Raw genomic sequence first — 21446 nt, 5'->3', positions numbered from 1 at the left:
TCAGGAACATAATTTTTACGTTTCAAAAGTTAGATAACTTGTTCAGAGCAACTACGCTCAAATTTGAAGCCATGTCTCTTTTATCCATAACATAGTTTCCTCTAGTGAGAAACATGTCTTATATAAATGTTTTATATAAAACAGGCTGCTGTCTACTGGACAAGGAAATGGCAATCCACTCCAGTATTCCTGCCTAGGTAATCCTGTGGACAGAGGAGCCTGGTGGGCTGTTGTCCATAGGGTCGCACAGAGTTGAACACGACTGAAGAGACTGAGCATGCATGCATGCATTGGAGAAGGAAATGGCAACCCACTCCAGTATTCTTGCCTGGAGAATCCCAGAGACAGAGGAGCGTGGTGGGCTGCTGTCTATGGGGTCGCACAGCATCGGACACGACTGGAGTGACTGAGCAGCAGCAGCAGCTGTCTACTAGCCAACTGGGATGTGTAGACCTTATCTAAATCCTGATTCAGATAAATTATAATAATACTTATGAGCTTTGAACACTGACTAGATATTCGATGACATTAAATAATTTTGGGGGTATATAACAGTACTGTGGACATGTTTCAAAGACTCCTTATAGATACATATTTGAATATTTATAGATGCAATGACATAGTGTCATAATTTGTTCAAACTAAACTACTGGAGGGGGAAGTATGGGTATAGAAGTGAAGCAAAGTGACTCTTGGTGGTTAAAATTGAGTGATGGGTACATAAGAGTCATTATATCATTCTCTTCAAATGTGTATGCTCTCCATAATAAAAAAAAAAAAAAAGCCTATGTAGATAGGCAGGCTTTCCTGGGGGAAAGAATCCGCCGGCCAAAGAAGGAGACATGGGTTTGATCACTGGGTCAGGAAGATCCCCTGGAGCAGGAAATGGCAAATTCAGTATTCTTGCCTGGGAAATCCCGTGGACAGAGGAACCTGGCAGGCTACAGTCCATGAGGTCACAAAGACTTGGACACAACTTAGCAACTAAACAACTACAAAAAGATAGAGAGAGAGAGCCTTTGGTTTAAATAACACCTTTATCACTTAGTAGATGTGTGACCTTGAAAAAATTACTTTCTGAGACAGAGCTTCTTGGTCATAAAATGAAGCTTACCTTGCAGACCTGTAATGTGGATTCAATGACGTAACGTGTCAATAGCCAAAACAGTGTCATATACACTTTAAATTCTTTACACCATTATTACTTAATGTTATTACCAAGTATAAATGATCTTTGCTTTCATTTCCTTGCTCTCCTGAAATTAGCTTAGAGATAACTTCAATATTCAGATGAATCTGATCTTGGTTATGAGCCAAAGATGAATGATACAAGTGCTCTGTGTACTTGGATACCTACAGAGCGCCTCTTTGGAAGTCATTCTTTTCCCATTTCTCCTGAACCATTGGTGATCTGGATCCAGACCATTTTCTTCTGTCACTCGAGTTCATACCAGTTTCTTCTTTCTAACACCTACACCAGCAATTCTGGTCTCTACCTCTTGCGTTATGGATGAATTATATGCCATTTTGTATTGTTTCTTTTATAACCAGTTTGTCGAATGGATTGGTTATATAGCTTTATTTTCTCATCTCTTCCTCTAATATGCTCTAACTGTGCCTCCCTTTCCCATTCCAGGATGATATATTGGGCTGATCTGTATCTTTCCAAGTAACTTTCAGGTATCAGAAAAGTAGGTATTATAGTAGGTATTAAAAAGCTCAGTCTAATTTAACTGCAAATTTCCACTATATATCCAACCTAGTCTCTCCTTTCTCAGCTCAATTTTGAAATAAGCAGAAGAGAGGAGACTGTAATCTGTTCTTTATTCTGCTCGCTTCCCTTTTCACTGTTTGCTCTGCTGCTCCAGGGAGGGGCCAAGAAAAGGAGGTTATATAGGAAATGGGCGGTCTTACTCTTACAGGTACTGTGTAACCTAGCCGCCAACACCCTTTATGAGTCAGATGCCCAAATGCTGCTTCTCATAACCCTAGGTGTTTGCGAACTCTTTAATAGCGCCTGACTGGTGATTGCCACTCTTTACGACTTATTAACGGGGCAACGACACTTGACATGGTACCACCCCTATTCAACTGCCCTCCAGTGGTACACCTCTCTAGAGGGGACCTAAAAATCTATCAGGCAGATTTCCTTTCAAGGAACTTCCAGTTTCCTAGGAGAACTGGCACATACACAAGTAACTATGAGCTCAGATGTGGTAAGAAGCCTGAGAGAAAACTCTTGGCTAAGATGACTAGGGGAGGATTCCGAGGAAAGAATCAGATTTTGATAGTCAGGGTTGTGGAAACTCATGAGAAATGATTTCCATTGTCCCTGGGGGGAAGTCATGGCTCCTGCTGGCCTGCACTGAGAGGCACAGACCTTGTTCAAAATGGATTCTCTTTGGACTCAGACATATACGGGTCTCTTTTGTTTCTTCGGTCATTTTTCCCCGTCCTTGCATTGTTCAGTTCTACATGCTGCATTCAAGAATGCAAGGCCCAGTGACTCTCACAGACCTGTTTATTCCATTAGGATAAAAGTCTTATTGCTAAAGCTTGTCTGCTGGAACAAACACTTGGGCATGGCCATGGTTGCCTCTCTTTCCACAAGAGCGTCTCTGAAAATTGGAACATGCTTACTCCACTGAGAAACACTGTGGGCTCAACTACATGAGAAATCCTGAGGGAAAAAACCAGAAGTCGATGTGCCTAAAATTTTAAATAATTTGATTTTCCCCTCCAGATTTATTTTATTTTAAAATCACCTTTTCAATTTTACTGCGTGAAAACCTAGTTATAGTTACCATATGTTTACCATTTTATACTGAGGTAGGGGAGGATAGGGGGCAGGGGACTTCTTTTAGTAGATATAATCTCATTGCAATAATTTGCACCAGATCAGTACTCTGATTCTTAATTTATCTTTTTAAAATAAAAGATAAACTAAAATTCTAAAGTTGAATAATAATCATAAGTCTCTTACCCTTACTTGGCACGATCCAGATTATAGCGTATGTTCAAAGTCATTTCAATCTCACAATAAACTCCTAATCAGAGAAGGGAAGGCAGAAAATCTCATATTTATTTTTAAATGACAAAACTAGAACTCAGAAAAGTAAAGTAACTCTTGCAAGACTTCACACTTATGATACCTAAAACACAACTTTGATACCTAAAAGACACAATTAATGGCTCCTTGTCCGAAAGTACCTTTCACTACATACTCCAGTTTTTGTCCTTCTTTTCCAATTGGGTTCTTCAGAACCACAATGAGATGGTTAACAAGTGCATTTTAACATAACTTTCCTGGGCAAAAAGGTTTGGAAACATAAGGTTAAGCAAATGAAACATATGCTGGGTCTTCACAACAGGACCACTCAGACTTACTATTAATATGAAAATCTGCACTGAAAATAATTTAAGACTAGGATGTTGGAAACATTATCTACGTCAAAAAGGGTTTCCACAAGACTCTTTGAGGGGAAATAACTATTAGTATTTTGGAAATATTTATTTAAACAAACAAAGTCTAAAATGTCCTTAACGTGTGAGTGCTTGGTTGTGTCTGACTATTTGATCACATGGACTGTAGCCCTCTAGACTCCTCTGTTCTTGGGACTTCCCAGGAATGGGTTGCCATTTCCCACTCCAGGGGTTCTTCCTGACCCAGGGGCTGAACCGCATCTCCTATCTGCTCTGGCAGACAGCAGATAGCAGAACCGCATCTGCACAGGCAGGCAGTTTCTTTACCACCACACCACCCAGGAAGCCTTAAAACCCCCTTCACTTTCAAATCTGCCACTTCACCTAGAATGAGAAGACTTTCATCAAGGCCTTCCTTTTAATGCCATCTCAAAAGTGCTGATTTATTATGTAGTTATTTGCTCTTCAATCTTTTCCTTAAAATGTAAAACAACCTATGACAACATACTGAGCTTACTGTGTGCCTATCATGCATGTAAGTATGTATGTATTTATGTATCTGTATGTAGGTGCACCTCTCCCTCACCCTCACTTTGAGAGCTCAGCTCCTAGCTAACTTACATCAGATTACACTTCTACAAATGCTCAACAAATGAAGGCTCTGAGAGGCCAACCCTGGCATGAACATGCTCTGCAACAGGTATTATGTACTCCACTGAGGGCTCCCTTTCTACCATTTATTTGATGTTATTTGATGGACATTAGTTGGGCCAAAAATACAGAAGTGATAGTGCTAGACCTGAAGCAAAGAAGTGAAGTAAGGATGTCATTAGAATGTTTAAAACACGCTCAAGGCACCTTGGAGGAAAAGGTAGAGGAGGGAGAGTACGAAGGTTGAAAGATAATTAAAGGTCGGCAGATATCCTCTGACAAGACTTATGAAGAGCATTATAAATCAATGGAAATAGTGACAGACTTTATTTTCTTGGGCTCCAAAATCACTGCAGATGATGACTGCAGCCATGAAATCAAAAGACACTTGCTCCTTGGAAGAAAACCTATGACAAACCCAGACGGCATATTAAAAAGCAGAGACATTATTTTGCCAACAAAGGTCCATCTAGTCAAAGCTATGGTTTTTCCAGTAGTCATGTATGGATATGAGAGCTGGACCATAAAGAAAGCTAAGTGCTGAAGAATTGATGCTTTAGAATTGTGGTGTTGGAGAAGACTCTTGAGAGTCCCTTGGACTGCAAGGAGATCCAACCAGTCCATCCTAAGGGAAATCAGTCCTGAATATTCACTGGAAGGACTGATGCTGAAGCTCCAATACTTTGGCCACCTGCTGCGAAGCACTGACTCCTTGGAAAAGACCCTGATGCAGGCAAAGATTGAGGGCAGGAGGAGAAGGAGACGACAGAGGATGAGATGGTTGAATGGAACCAGTGTCAGACTTTATATTTTGGGGCTCCAAAATCACTGCAGATGGTGACTGCAGCCATGAAATTAAAAGACGCTTACTCCTTGGAAGGAAAGTTATGACAATCCTAGATAGCATATTGAAAAGCAGAGATATTACTCTGCCAAAAAAGGTCCATCTAGTCAAGGCTATGGTTTTTCCAGAGGTCCCGTATGGATGTGAGTGTTGGACTGTGAAGAAAGCTGAGTGCTGAAGAATTGATGCTTTTGAACCATGGTGTTGGAGAAGACTCTTGAGGGTCCCTTGGACTGCAAGGAGATCCAACCAGTCCATCCTAAAGGAGATCAGTCCTGAGTGTTCATTGGAAGGACTGATGCTAAAGTTGAAACTCCAATAATTTGGCCACCTCATGCAAAGAGTTGACTCATTGGAAAAGACCCTGATGCTGGGAGGGATTGGGGGCAGGAGGAGACGGGGACGACAGAGCATGAGATGGCTGGGTGGCATCACCGACTAGATGCACATGAGTTTGGGTGAACTCCAGGAGCTGGTGATGGACAGGGAGGCCTGGTGTTCTGCGATTCATGGGGTCGCAAAGAGTCGGACACGACTGAGTGACTGAACTGAACTGAACCTCTTTTAAGTGGTGTGCGTGGGTGCATGCATCAGTCATGTCCAACTCTTTGTGACTCTATGGTCTGTAGTCTCCTGGGCTCCTCTGTCCATGGGATTCTCCAGGCAAGAATACTGGACTGGGTTGCCATGCCAACCTTGAAGGTTGCCTCCTTCAAGGGATCTTCCCAACCAAGGGACTGAACCCGCATCTCTTATGTCTCCTGCAGTGGCAGGTGTGTTCTTTAAGTGGTATACATATACATGTGAGGTACACACACATACACACCTATTAGTACCAAGGTAGATATATGACCCCATTTCAAAAATGAGAAAAAAAAGCCCCCAAATTAATTAGAATCAAAACTCCTACCTAATTCTGTGAATCATACAATACTCCTCCTATAGAAAAGAGCCTCAGAATTTAGGTGCAACTTTGTTACAGACTTCAAAAGGAGAAAAAGATATCTCTTTAACTCCAGATAAGAAATATACTTGAGTTTTCCTAGTAAGTGGGGCAGGAAATAGAGGGAGAATGGAGGAAAAAGCTGAGGAGAAGTGAAAAAGCTCTTAGAAGAGCTGAAGATAGCTAAGGCCATTTTGGATTTATGTATGTGTATGTGTGGGCTTCCGTGGCAGGCTACAGTCCATGGGGTCACAAAGAGTCGGACATGACTGACTGACTTTCACACACACACACACACACACACGTATGTGTGGGCCTCCCTGGAGGCTCAGTAGTAAAGAATCCGCCTGCCAGTGTGGCATACACAGATTCGATCCCTGAGTCAGGAAGATCCCCTGGAGGAAGGCACGGCAACCCACTCTAGTATTCTTGCCTGGAGAATCCCCATGGACAGAGGAGCCTGGCGGGCTACAGACTCCATAGTGTTGCAGAATCAGACATGACTGAAGCAACTTAGCATTTAGCACAGAGAGTATCAGACAGAAAGCTCTTTTTTGGAAGGTATCAAAGGATAGAAGTATCATTGTATAATATTTAAACCAAAGGCAAGGCTCTTTTTTCACTGAGTTTCAATGACCCTCTGGAGGCTTGGGTAGGAGACAAGGGCCACATTATTTAGCTACATTGGAAAATAATTAATAGATGACCTTAAAATGTATTCAATAAGGAAACAAGCTTAAAAATATCTTCTTGGTTCCATATTCTGTTGTGTCCAATTATACGTTGGTATTTTATGGTAGGGAAATAATGGCAAAGAAACAGTATAATGAAAGGAGATGCATTTAAGGAAAGAATGAAAGAAATAAGAATGAGAATAAGGTCTCAGTGTAGGCATTTCTTCTACAAATTATTTCCTTTATGCATCTATACCATATTTTTGTTTCACTTGACTTACTGAACTGCGCTTACCTTCCTCATTAGGCATAAATTCCTTGAAGGCTGAGATTGTAACTTATTTAATATTGATTCCAGTGACTACACAGTGCTTGGCACACTTACTTAATGGATGTTTTTTTTACAAGGTAGGTTAAGCACTGTTAACTGTGCATTGGTCATAGCTCAATTTCTTATTCAGAGATTCTATTATGAGTGGGATTACTATAACTCAGAGAATAAAGTGGTTTATGAACCATTAATTTCTGATAAAAGAAATGACAGTAATGATAATGACTATCATTAATTGCACATTTTCAATAATGAGGCATTATATTATATTCTTTAATACATAGTCTTCTATTTCTGTTCAAGAATCCAATTTTAAATGGAAACTGAGCTTGACAGGTTAAACAATATATTCAAGGTCATAGAACTAATAAACTGTGGAATTAGGGATTTTTATCTAAGTGTATCTAGCTTGAAAACTCATTTTACACTTTCATAATTTCTTTTGAGTCAATTGAAACCGTGAGAATTGAGGAATTTTTCCATTTACTAATTAAAAATGGCAGAAGATTGCATGGATGGTTTTCATCTCACTCTGAGGAATAAATATCTTTATAAACACTTAAAAGAAAAACTAACAATTTTGTTTAGAATTTAAACTCATTTCACAATTTCTTTTTTATTTTTCATAAAATTTCCCATATAAACAAGAAAGCATATACCACACACCTTACGTATAAATTTCAGAAACACTTGAACTTCTGGAATAAACAAAATTGATAGTCTTTCATTAGCTCATAACATCAAAAGCCAAAAAACTCCAGAACAGAAGTTGCTAATTGAAAATCAAACTTGTACAGCACTATTCCACACATTAAAAATAAGATATTATATTAATAAGCATGTCAACTTTAGTGATAATCCTTAATGGGCCTCCAATGGGAAATTTCACTCATAATTTAAGACTGGGTTTCAATAAGTCAAAAATAAATACACTAATCACAAATTAATAAAACCAAGGCAAAATGTAAAACACAAGACTCTAGCAGCATCAAAATCTACTATTCTGAGAAGCTTTCAACTGCAATAAACATTCTAAACTATGAAACAGCAGAAATATTAGGATCTAGTTGTTCGCACTGGAAAAAATTTACCAAGGCTGCAAAGCACATTGAACATGTTAATAATTTGCAAAAAATCTATTTACTTTCAGCTCTTCAAAAGTTCACAGTCTTTCAGAGCCTGAGAGATAATAAATAAGATCCAAAGAATGGAGAAAAAAATACATTTAAAGGGACATATTTCTTAGAAAAGTCCTTAAATGAACAAGAATAAACAAAAGTCATATTCATTTTATAGATATATAAAAATTGCAAGTAAATTTAGCTTATTTGTTAACACGTTGCCTTTTATGAGCAATGTTTCATAAAAATGAACTCTTTTTGAGAGTCTTATTTTCTATAAAAAGTTCTGCAATTATTGTATTAGATATAGTGAGCTTGAAGGTTGCTGGTGAATGAGAATATTCCAAATCTTAAATGCAATTTAGAACAAAAGGAAATATGTTGTTCACCTGAAAATAATCCAACAAATGGTTAGAAATGCAGTGCACTCTTTTTAAAAAAAACGATTGATGGCTACACATCAGGTCATCTGTGTTAGAAATGTAGTTAAGGAAGGCAACGGAGAAATCCAGAGTGAAACAAAAGAATCACCAACAAATTACCCGACTGGCATGCTTTAAGTCAGCTGATAAGGGTATAGAGCATCTTTAATGTATTCATAGAACCTTGTTATTAAGGTGTCAAACCTCTTTGAGGATTCCTCAGTAATTTTCTATTGCGTATCTATTTCATTCATTAAGCAGTTTCTAAAGTACCCCTAAGATTCCATTTGTGGGGTTCCCAATGAATGAAGCTGGAAGCAACTCAAATTATTTTGATTCACGTAAAAGAGCATAAGCTATCTTTAGAAACAAACTGTAAATGAGAAATCCAGTGTTATGGTCCCTTCACAGTGTGAACACATTAAAATAATTCCATAGCTCAAGAGAATCATGATTTAAATACGTGGTATACATATCTACTACAGTGTAGGTTTATACTCCCTTTTTGACATATTGATATCAATTCTTGTAAATACATAAAATAATTTACATTTTTACCTATGAAGAGATACAAGGGAATATACTCCGTAAGTACATTAAAAAGCATGCTTAAAGGTATTAGCATAGTGCTTTTATGTCCTTATTGAAAATAAATTATAAAATAACTTTTAGTTTAGATTTTCCTTTTAGTAACATAGATACTTAAAGCAATTCTAATTTTGTGCATGCTTTTAGTGGTGGTGGTGGTTCAGTCACTAAGTTGTGTCCAACTTTTGTAATCCCGTGGACTGTAGCTTGTCAGGCTCCTGTGTCCATGGGATTCTCCAGGCAAGAATACTGGAGTGAGTTGCCATTTCCTTCCCCAGGGGATCTTCCCAACCCAGGAATCAAACCCGGGTCTCCTGCATTGCAGGCAGATGATTTACCAACTGAGCTATGAGGGAAGCCATGCTTTTAGTATTCATGATTTAATTTCTTGACATAATTAACAAGGTTTATGTAACTGAATCTTATTAAAATAGTTAATTGAGAAATATTACAGAGTATCTATTATAAAGGACATTGTATAGATTTTGTGGAAATATGAAAAAGATCATTAAAATCTCTGCTCTTGTGCAATGTGTTTTCACATTGCAGATATGTCTTTAAGATAAAATGTTCCTTGCTCAGTCACTTCAGTTGTGTCTGACTCCTTGTGACCCTATGAACCATAGCCTGCCAGGCTCCTCTGTCCATGGGATTCTCCAGGCAAGAATACTGGAGTGGTTTGCCATGCCCTCCTCAGGAAAATGTTCCTTACTATACTACAATTTTTTATGTATTGAAGGGATGGATTAGGTAATTTATATGGATCCCATCCAGTTCACATACTCTATAAATAATGTGAATTAACCACCAACATAGTAGAAATATCAACCATTTGTTCACTTATCTCTGTGCCATTTGATACTTTAGAAAATTAATATATTTACATCTAATAATGTAACTGAGATGGACTTTGTCAATTTCAACCTTAGATCAACGGCATGTGATCACCTCTATAAGGAGAGCCTTTCTATCTTCCTAAATAATTGCTAATCGTAGAAACATAAAAATCATTCAACACAAAGAAAAAGACCTTCAGAATGACATTAAACATATTTTGCTCTTGCAAACTAGGAAACCACGCATTTGATATTGATATTATACTGTCAGTCTATAAAATTCCACAGGGAGCTCCTCAGCAAGGTTTGGAATCCATATATACATGCAACCCAAATAGAAAACCTACCCACTCCAGTATTCTTGCCTACAGAATCCCACGGACAGAGGAGCCTGGTGGGCTACAGTCCACGGGGTCACAGAGTCGGACATGACTTAGCAACTAAACAGAGTCATCAGGTGATTTAATTTAATTTGTTAGTAACCCGATGTTAGAATGTTTTCCATATTACTCATTTTTCTTTGTCCCAGTTGAGACAGAATCTCATCAAATCCCGACATCTCTCCTCAGGAGAGAATGTCACAAGCCAAGGGGGTGGGCAGGGCTTGAGGAGAGAATGGTTATTACACGAACTGTGTTCATTCTTGTTGTTTTGAAGTTAAGAGGCAAGATGATTGGCAGTGGGATTCCTTCTCAGGATCACGTTTGCTGCCACATTAGTTAATATCAGAGCACTTTAATCTGAAGGATGATACTGTAACTTGATTGAACTAATTCGCTTTTAATTATCGATAGCTGTCTTATTTAAAACCCTCCTACATACAGTACTAGGGACCACTGTAAACCTCTCATATGACTCGTACTTTTGTAGTGCTAGGAGATTTATTTACATCCCAATAAAGAGAACTGGATGTTTGCTTGAAAAAAAGAAATAGAAAAATCTATAGCTTGCTCAGGACATTTCTAATCATGCTGTCTTATTACAGAATGAGATTTATACCGCAGCAAAGCAAAGCATCTTTAGTAGCTACAAGTCTCTGACCTCTGTATAAGGTATGTGGTGTATAGAATAGCTTGGACATGGCTGTTTTCAGAACAGAACAGCAAGGCCAGGTGACATTTGACCCAAGAGTATGTGTTAGGGACAGACTCTCTCCAAGACAGAGCTCATCCCAACTCAGTAAAAGTTTACCATGAGGGAAATGGTTAAGTTAAATTGTTAATTGGGAAATGTGTTGAGAAACTCACTACCTTGCTTTCTGAGCTTCAACACTTGTCAAGTGTATTTAGCTTATCTCTCAAATGAGGAAGAGTCTCAGACTTTGTCTTTCTCAAGCCTCCCCCAACTTCTCAGCTTTTTCAGGTAAGAATTCCTGGCATTTCCCCAAAGGGGACATTTGTGATAGTTCCTGAGTGCCTGGGGAGAAGGGACAGGGATGACTGAATTATCTTTAAAAGGCCTAGAGCTTCATGGCACAGATACTCAAGAAATTTTTATGAAAGGGAGAATATGAAGGAGAAATAGAGAAAGCAAATGAGTGGAAAAGAGATTAAAAAAGAAGGAAAGAAGAGGGCAAATTAGGCAGGTATAATTATTGCCTGCTTTGCAGTCCCTGTCCAGCAAGACTGCGCTTTAAAAGCTCTAAAGGCTTTAAAAAGCTGCTCTCCTCTCCTCTATAGCGCCGACTTCAGGAAGAACAGTCAGGTGTCTTCCTTCAGTCTTCCCGCCCAGCCTTCAGTCCCTCTCTCTGCAGGTGGCTTTGTCTGGTGGATTTCCATGAAGGCTGGAGACAGCTAGGCATCTTGGATTTGGGTTCTGCCTTCTAGGAGCCAGAGGCGAGCTGGCAGCGCCTGCTGTGTGTTGACACTGCAACTTCCTCACTCTGCTAGGTCCCAGTGCCCGCAGCTGCAGCACAGCTGAAGGAGGTGAGACAGGTAGAACAGAAGGGGAGATACCTGCAGTGTCTCAGAAGCCTGGATTCCCTGAAAGGTTCTGGGGAACAGAGCAGAGAGGGGTTGGCGATGGGCCTGGACAGTTTTCAAACGGGAGCTGAAGATTCCAATTGGTTTGTCAGTTCTCTCCAAAAACTCGAAGGATTCCAAAGGAACTGACTGAGATGCCAGGAAGGCCAGACTAAACATCTAATGAAGTGGGTATATTAGAAGTGAGGGGCAACAGAAAAAAGAGACGGAGACCTTACCAAAAAAGAGAGGCAAAGAGGTGCAGTGGTGTAAAAAACGAACCTTCGGGACTCTCTCGAAAGATGTGCTGGGAGCAGGCAATTATTTGTTGCAAGACCTCAGCGATGTCACTGAGGATGCTATAAGTGCAGAGAGAAGGGAACATTTTCCCTCAACATTACTCTTTAATTCTTTATTCCATAGACTCGAAGTTAATTGACTTTCCCCTAGCTTCACGGCTCTGGGCCTCAATTTTCTCATCTATAAAACAAAGGGTTTGGACTAGATGTTTTCGAAGGTCTCTGCCCGATGCGATTCTCTATAACTCAGCCTTATGAACCAGGGTATCTGGGAGAAAACATCTATGAGCTTTCACACCAGGTTTCCCCATTCTTTCTCCTCCACCCATTTATCAACGCAGTGCTGCACCTGCACCATTCAGAGAGCTGATCCAACTTTCACTGGTGACAAGGAGTATGGCTCAGTTAGGACAAACGACTGGTCCTTCTGCCCTGGAGTAAAGAAAGGAGGGACCGAGAAGGCAGTATGATTTACACTTTAGGTTTCCAAGGAGAGGATCTTCTAGAATTTTCTACTTCAAATTTCATCCACTTAAATAAATTGTAGATTCCTTTGAAAGGTTCCAAATAGTTGAACTGACTAAAGGGTCAAGAGTCTAAAATGGCTTGTCCTATTTGGAGTAAAACGTATTTCATTTCATCCTAGAAACTGGATCTGCTTTTTCTGTGGAAATTCAGCACACACTGGCCATGCTCTTCTCCTGTCTGCCTGCCTCATGCCATTCTGCCAACCTGCTTCAGTGCAGCATTTTCTGGGGTTAAACACCGAAGCTTAATGAGCGTGTGCTCAAGAGTGGGGTGTTCAATGATGCAGGACCCCTCTACACCACCATCCCCCTGCCCCCGCCCCCGGCCGCCTCCACCAAAGACAACAATAGCCAGTTTAAATGGTAGTGAGGAAAAAAATGTGTCTTCCCAAGAGTTTCATTTTTAATTTTTTCAATGTGAAATTCCTTTAAATTGAAAAATTAAATATGTAGAAATACAGCTCCCTGGGTCCTCTTGTCTCCAAGTGAGATGTGACACATAGATAGTATACACTTTTTTTTCTACACCCACTAGCATTTCCACTTCATTTTGATCTCCGAAATATGGACAGGAGGGCAACTCTAGAAAAATGTATTCTCACTCTGGCATCTCCTTGCAGTGCTGAGCACCCACAGAGAGCATCATCATTTCCTGCACCCTCCCCCAGTTCCCCAGACCCCCTGATTTCCACAGGGGGTTTGACCTTGCAAAGACCCTTCTTCAGTATCTGAGCAAGGAACAATCCATTTTAACTCAAAACACAGAACGACCTTTTCTCCTTTAAAGAAACACTACCAAAGGTAAAACATCTGGTTTTATATTTTTTCATCCCTGCATTCTGGAATGCAAATACAGCATGCAAAGGCAGGTAACTAGTTTGGATCTGACAGTCCCCATTCAAAGGCTCTGAGTCTCATACTCTGTTCAAAATAGACCGGGCTGACGGGGTGGTTGAACATCTTTCCTTTTTCTGCCCATTCACCATCGTGATGAAAAATCAAAACCGAAAATTATCTTCTCATTTCTAAACACTAACAGAGAAATGAGCTGATTTTGCGCCTAGCCCTGTGGTTCTAAACATCCCACTTTGGAAACCAATCCTGGTCTCCACACCATCTCGTCCACTCAGTTTTACTTAACAAACACGTTCGCTCCTCTTCCACGGTGAGAAAAATGGTGCACCAGCCCCACGGATGACAGGTTGGTACTTGACTGCAACCGCTCAATAGTTTTATCAGCAACCGGAAAACTTCACAATCGGTCCATTAGCTACTTAAATCTGTGTAAGGAAATCTGCGTATGTATAGACACACTTAAAAAGCACCTCAGTTTCACCTGTCTTAAATCTAGCCTAAGGCAATTCCCCAAACACGCCGCATGTAAACACTCCCCCTTCCCCCACCCCCATTATTCCAAAAGGTCCCCTATGGACTAACAGTATACGTTTAGATCACCAGCATTAAACAAAGCTATTGTCACACCATGCATTTAGACGTATCTATGCAAAGCCAAGTAGGTGACAATAACCCAAGCGTCTCCCAGACAATTGGCTGCACTACACATGCACAAATGCAACGAAGATTGTATTTTCCACTTACAGTTATAGCGCTGCTCACGGTCACTTAACGAAAATGATAAAACTCAACAGTTCTCTATAAATAAATGTATGTATATATATATTTAATTCGGATAAACGGTTAAGCCGTCTCTGGGTATGGTTCTCTCGCGCTCTTTTTTTTTTTTTTCCAGTGGAGCTCTGGGCTGCTTAAATCCCTCCTGGATCGCGCCTTGCAAGCCCAGTCGCCGCCGCAACACGCTCCGGTAGGTCTCTGCTGCAGATTGGGAATCCCATAGAAAACCTAGGGTCCCTGGAGCCGGATGCGCAGGCGCGCGAGCCGCCGCCTCTCCAGGCACCCCCTCCCCTTTCCCCTCCTCCCTCCTCCCTCCTCCGGCTCCGCAGCCCAGCTCGAAGGGAGCTGGGGCCGGTGACCAAAAGCAGCCAGGCATTGGCGCATGCTCAGTTGGAGAGGCTCGGAGTTGCCGCGAGTGGATTCCACGTCTCCAGATTTTAGCAGAAACTCGGAAGGAAAGTAGATAGGAAAAGGGAGCCTGGCCACTGGCGCAGCCCTTCACCTGGACTGGCTGAGCGAGTTGGCCTCACCACGCCCCCGCGGTTAACCAGCCAAGTCTGGTGATGAAGGCTGAGGCCAGAAATGGGACACGTGGAGCCTGCTTCCTGCCACCCTCAGGCCTGGAGGGCCCCCGACCCCCTCTTTGTCAGGCTTGTAAGGTGAAGGAGAAAACTGCAGAAATCCCTTGCTCCGAAGGAAACGTGTCCGGCAAGCCGTAAGCTTGTCTCCATGGCTCACTCTGAAGAAAACCCTTATGGTTGGCACTTTGCGTGGGTCATTTCTTCCGAGGGTCTTAAACTGAGAGCACTGGGAGCCAGGCATTCTAAAAGCCTTCTACTCAGGATGATCGTGGTCCCCAACGGCCTTGGAGAAGCTGTGTGTTGAAGGGAGGGGGAGACTGAAGCTCTCGTCCTGGTCCTGAGTGACCTTGGGCCAATCATGCTAATCATCAACCAACATTTACCAATAAGTGCCTTCTTTGTGCACTAAATACATTTTATTGAATATGCTTTGGGTGGGGCTGTGGTGGGCAGAGAAGGGCAGTCAATGAGCCCTCATGGGAATCCAGGGTTGAGGGATTGGACTAAGCCATCTTATAAAGCCCCCTTCTGTGTCTTTGAAGGACACTTACATTTGCCAGCCCTCCCCAGATCCTGACTGTCCTAGCCAAAGCCTAGAAGACTTGGCAAGGAGTAGTGCCCAGTAAATGTTTGGTCGCTTCTCTACCAGGAAAGCAAGGTGAAGTCTCAAATGTTCTCAACCCAATTAATTTCCTAAAGTGTGTTGTTTGTACTTTTCTTGCTGCTGCTGCTGCTACTAAGTCTCTTCAGTCGTGTCTGACTCTGTGCCACCCCATAGACGGCAGCCCACCATTCCACCGTCCCAGGGACTCTCCAGGCAATAATACTGGAGTGGATTGCCATTTCCTTCTCCAATGTATGAAAGTGAAAAGTGAAAGTGAAGTTGCTCAGTCGTGTCCAACTCCTAGCGATCCCAGGGACTGCAGCCTACCAGGCTCCTCCGTCCATGGGATTTTCCAGGCAAGACTACTGGAGTGGGGTGCCATTGCCTTCTCTGGTACTTTTGCTTATTTAACAATTATTCATTGACCACCTGCCCACTTACTTGAGGCATTTTTCAATGCCTTGGGGTAAAGGCAGGGAACAAAATCCCTCTCGAGGTTTTCATTCAGATGGGAGTTTTCAAGAGAGGGAAATTCTGAGGGGCAGTGAAGATGGGGGCTTCCTCAATGGCTCAGTAGTAAAGAACCCACCTGCCACTGCAAGAGACACCGGTTTGATCCCTGGGTGGGGAAGATTCCTGGGAGGAGGAAATGGCAACCCATTGTAGTACTCTTGCTGGCAAGATTCCATGGACAGAGAAGCCTGGCAGGCTACAGTCCATGGGGTAACAAAGATACTCTTTGTTACACAGTGTAGATGGACTTTCTTTTTAAGCAGAGAATTTTACAACTTGCAAAGTGCCTTCAAACACCTTATCACATCCAGGAAGCTGATTCACTTTGCGGTACAGCAACTTTTTTTTTTTTTTTTTTTTTTAACCTGCAGTTAACCTTTCGGTTCTGAGGACACCAAGAGTATCTCTTTGGGCAAAAGAGCTGGAGATAGACAAATCTCCATTGCTAAGAGGGTGCCTACTCCTGACTGCTAGTAGGGGGCGCCCAGCTTGGAAGACCTTGAGGCTACTTAAGCAAAGATCAAGAGAAACTCCTCAAGTCTCTGGCTTTGGAAGGCCAGTGGTGGGTGAGGGCCCCAGGTGGTGACAACTAAGCCGCTGCCTCAAGCTCAAAGCCAACCTGGCCAGCCCAGAGCTCAGGAACGCGCTCCGCTGGGCCGGAAGCCCTGGATAGAGCAGAGGAGCGCTCCCGGGACTCCCCGAACTAGGCTCGCCGAAGCGCCCTCCCCGCGGGGCTCTTCCGCGCGGCGGCGGAGACCGCGGAAACCCGGAGCGTGGATTGACGCGGAGCAGGGCGCGCCGCCCCGGCGCGCTGCGGCAGCCGAGCAGGTTGTGGATCTGGCGGGCGCCAGCCCTGCGCTCCGGGACGCAATGCGCACTGCGCAGCGGGGCTCGCCCGGTCGGATTCTTTCTGTTTCTCCGGATGGGGTGGGGGCAAAAGTCAGTTCCAGATGAGTCGCTTTGGTTGGCCAGGGACACAACCTCCAAAAGCTTTCAAAGTGATTCCTCGTCTTTTGTCGATTTCTGTTGTCAAGCATTTTACACTGTGCTCTCTGATTTCTCTCTCGAGAACAGTCTCCGCACTGCAATCTGCAGCAACCGAAAGGGTCATGATGCCATTTCTTCGGAGAGATGTACCTATTCATTTCCCCTGGAGGTCTCTTTCGTGGCTGTGTTAGGTTTTAGATGACTTACTGACAACTTGTGTGTAGGGTAAAGTTAACACTGAGACTTTAAACCGTGTTCTCTTGTAGGGGAGATTTGATTTAGAAGCGTGCGCTTTTGTGAAGCTGCTTTGTCTCATTGGGCAAGCAGATTTTGTTAGTTCCGTTTGCACTGAGGCGTTGTTTGGCGATATCTTTTTTAATCCTCAGTTATTGTGCACCTTTATCTTTTTAGTGTTTTTTTGTTAAAATGTTTTGTGTGATGCCTTTTATATATGTAACACTAAGTCACATGTAGTCACATAGGAAAGATGATTCTGAAAACATCGAAGGAATATTATCATTTAAATTACAGAAAGCAATTCCCTTCTTTAGGATGGTAGAGTGAACTCTAAAAAAGGAGTGTGGTAAGAACACTAAACGCGGGAGCCCTGTGTTTCCTTCCTTCTTCGGTCATTTACACTTGTGATCACAAGAGAGCAGAGATGCGCGGCCCTGGGACAGAGGGACTGGGATGCTGGGCCGTGATGAGCGGAGAATACCATCAGCTGTAGCAGTTGCCCTATTACTTGAAGCCAAGTCCCCTACACTGCGGATCGCGGTGTCAGCTTTCACATCCTGAAGGCTTGGGAAGTGCTGCGTGCTAAGTCGCTTCAGTCTTGTCGGACTCTTTGCGACCCCATAGACTGTAGCCCGCCAGGCTTCTCTGCCCAGCGGGATTCTCTAGGCAAGAATACTGGAGTGGGTTGCCATGCCCTCCTCCGGGGATATCCCCGACCCAGGGATCGAACCGCCATCTCTGAAGTCTCCTGTATTAGCAGGCAGGTTCTTTACCATTAGCGCCACCTGAGAAGCCGGGAGGTTTGGGGAGGGGCTGTGTAAATCGGGGCTGGGGGAAGGGAGGGAGAAAGGTGCTTTAAGGAAGATTTTTTTTTTTTTTTTCTGGAGGACCTGGTGGAACCCTCACTTACCTGGAAACCCCTGATAAGCCATTTTTCCCTTCCTCAGTTGCAAATAACATTCTTTTCTGAAGTAGCTTTACTTTAGCCTCTCTCCTTCCGAGATTCAAACAAAATAAACAAAGCTAAGAACGATTTTCAGGTGTACACAACTGATTTAATACTTAGTAAATTAATTTAATATTTCCATCCACTTTATTTGTGACATAGACAAACTGAAAACAGAATGGCAGTAAAAGTGCAAATTGCCAGTGATATAACAGATCTCAGCTCATTGTAATATTATTTATCGGACATGCTCTGTATAAAATATATGAGCCAAAAAGGGTGGAACTGAAGGCATGGGCGCATTTAGGATATTGGAAGAAAAAGTGTTCAGAAGATGACATTAGAAAATGAAAAGAGACAGGAATTGGAAAAATGAATTTATAACACTTATATTCATAGAGAATAATGATAGTACTTTTTTTGTATGGTAAAGGGTCTTTATTTAAAAAACCTAAGGGTATTAATCTTTACAGAGGGAAGACATAATGTAAAATAATTATGTTTAGGAAATGGCAATCCACCCCAGTGTTCTTGCTTGGAAAATCCAATGGATTGAGGAGCCTGGCAGGCTACATACAGTCCATGGGGTTGCACAGTTGGACACGACTGAGCAACTGAGCACACACACATCCTAATTTTTTAATGCTATTTAAAAAAATATATGGATAGACTAACAAAATAACTTCCCTAAAGAAAAACAGAAAGTTATCACCTACAATAAAACTGTACAGTAGTTTTTCTGATACATAGTGTTTTACCCTTTATGTCTATACTCCTACATGCTTCTTTTCCCCCCTAAAATAAGAGAAGACTCTACACATGGACATCACCAGATGGTGAACACCGAAATCAGATTGATTATATTCTTTGCAGCCAAAGTTGGAGAAGCTCTATATAGTCAACAAAAACAAGACCAGGAGCTGACTGTGGCTCAGATCATGAACTCTTTATTGCCAAATTCAGACTTAAATTGAAGAAAGTAGGGAAAACCACTAGACCATTCAGGTATGACCTAAATCAAATCCCTTATGATTATACAGTGGAAATGAGAAGTAGATTTAAGGGCCTAGATCTGATAGATAGAGTGCCTGATGACTATGGACTGAGGTTTGTGACATTGTACAGGAGACAGGGATCAAGACCATCCCCATGGTAAAGAAATGCAAAAAAGCAAAATGGCTGTCTGGGGAGGCCTTACAAATAGCTGTGAAAAGAAGAGAAGCAAAAAGCAAAGGAGAAAAGGAAAGATATAAGCATCTGAATGCAGAGTTCCAAAGAATAGCAAGGAGAGATAAGAAAGCCTTCCTCAGTGATCAATGCAAAGAAACAGAGGATAACAACAGAATGGGAAAGACTAGAGATCTCTTCAAGAAAATTAGAGATACCAAGGGAACGTTTCATGCAAAGACGAGCTCGATAAAGGACAGAAATGGTATGGACCTAACAGAAGCAGAAGATACTAAGAAGAGGTGGCAAGAATACTCAGAAGAACTGTACAAAAAAAATCTTCATGACCCAGATAATCACGATGGTGTGGTCACTCATCTAGAGCCAGACATCCTGGAATGTGAAGTCAAGTGGGCCTTAGGAAGCATCGCTATGAACAAAGCTAGTGGAGGTGATGGAATTCCAGTGGAGCTATTTTAAATCCTGAAAGATGATGCTGTGAAAGTGCTGCACTCAATATGCCAGCAAATTTGGAAAACTCAGCAGTGGCCACAGGACTGGAAAAGATCAGTTTTCATTCCAATCCCAAAGAAAGGCAATGCCAAAGAATGCTCAAACTACCGCACAATTGCACTCATCTCACATGTTAGTAAAGTAATGCCAGGCTTCTCCAAGCCAGGCTTCAGCAATATGTGAACCGTGAACTTCCTGATGTTCAAGCTGGTTTTAGAAAAGGCAGAGGAACCAGATATCAAATAGCCAACATTCGCTGGATCATCGAAAAAGCAAGAGAGTTCTAGAAAAACATCTATTTCTGCTTTATTGACTATGCCAAAGCCTTTGGCTGTGTGGATCACAATAAACTGTGGAAAATTCTGAAAGAGATGGGAATACCAGACCACCTGACCTGCCTCTTGAGAAATCTGTATGCAGGTCAGGAAGCAACAGTTAGAACTGGACATGGAACAACAGACTGGTTCCAAATAGGAAAAGGAGTACGTCAAGGCTGTATATTGTCACCCTGCTTATTTAACTTATATGCAGAGTACATCATGAGAAATGCTGGACTGGAAGAAATACAAGCTGGAATCCAGATTGCCGGGAGAAATATCAATAACCTCAGATATGCAGATGACACCACTCTTATGGCAGAAAGTGAAGAGGAATTGAAAAGCCTCTTGATGAAAGTGAAAGAGGAGAGTGAAAAAGTTGTATTAAAGCTCAACATTCAGAAAACAAAGATCATGGCATCTGGTCCCATCACTTCATGGGAAATAGATGGGGAAACAGTGGAAACAGTGTCAGACTTTATTTTTTTGGGCTCCAAAATCACTGCAGATGGTGACTGCAGCCATGAAATTAAAAGACGCTTACTTCTTGGAAGGAAGGTTATGACCAACCTAGATAGCGTATTGAAAAGCAGAGACATTACTTTGCCAACAAAGGTCCGTCTAGTCAAGGCTCTGGTTTTTCCTGTGGTCATGTATGGATGTGAGAGTTGGACTGTGAAGAAGGCTGAGCGCCGAAGAATTGATGCTTTTGAACTGTAGTGTTGGAGAAGACTCTTGAGAGTCCCTTGGACTGCAAGGAGATCCAACCAGTCCATTCTGAAGGAGATCAGCCCTGGGATTTCTTTGGAAGGAATGATGCTGAAGCTGAAACTCCAGTACTTTGGCCACCTCATGGGAAGAGTTGACTCATTGGAAAAGACTCTGATGCTGGGAGGGATTGGGGGCAGGAGGAGAAGGGGACAACAGAGGATGAGATGGCTGGATGGCATCACTGACTCGATGAACATGAGCCTGAGTGAACTCCAGGAGTTGGTGATGGGCAGGGAGGCCTGGCGTGCTGTGGTTCAATGGGGTCGCAAAGAGTAGGACACGACTGAGCGACTAAACTGAACTGAAAATAAGTGGAAAAATATAAGATTGCTCTCTGAAGGAGTAATACCCATGCAAATAGAGGGAGTGTTCTATGCCTTCGTATACAGAAGGGGAATTGAAAGGCCTACTTTTTAAATGACAGTTGGTCATTTCACCCTTCCCACGACTGATTTATCTCTGTAATCCATGATTGAATCTAAATTCAGAGAGATCATTCTCTGCTGTGTCACCAATTCCCCTTAAAATTTGAACTGCTGCTGTTGCTAAGTCGCTTCA

General features: G+C 42.1%; 1 protein-coding gene across 1 annotated transcript in view; it reads right to left on the bottom strand.

Moving 5' to 3' along the window:
* The window catches only part of VSNL1 (visinin like 1), a 122171-nt gene extending 107626 nt beyond the window's left edge, over window positions 1–14545 (bottom strand). The window contains exon 1 of the mRNA XM_005891035.2: window positions 14220–14545. The gene's annotated coding sequence lies outside the window, so the exon portion shown is untranslated. The remainder of the gene's footprint in view (window positions 1–14219) is intronic.
* Between the last annotated feature and the right edge of the window lie 6901 nt (window positions 14546–21446).

Source organism: Bos mutus, chromosome 11, assembly GCF_027580195.1.
Source record: "Bos mutus isolate GX-2022 chromosome 11, NWIPB_WYAK_1.1, whole genome shotgun sequence".
NCBI lineage: Eukaryota > Metazoa > Chordata > Mammalia > Artiodactyla > Bovidae > Bos > Bos mutus.
Note: the sequence above shows the minus strand (reverse complement) of the source record. Positions and strands in the feature narration are given on the sequence as shown.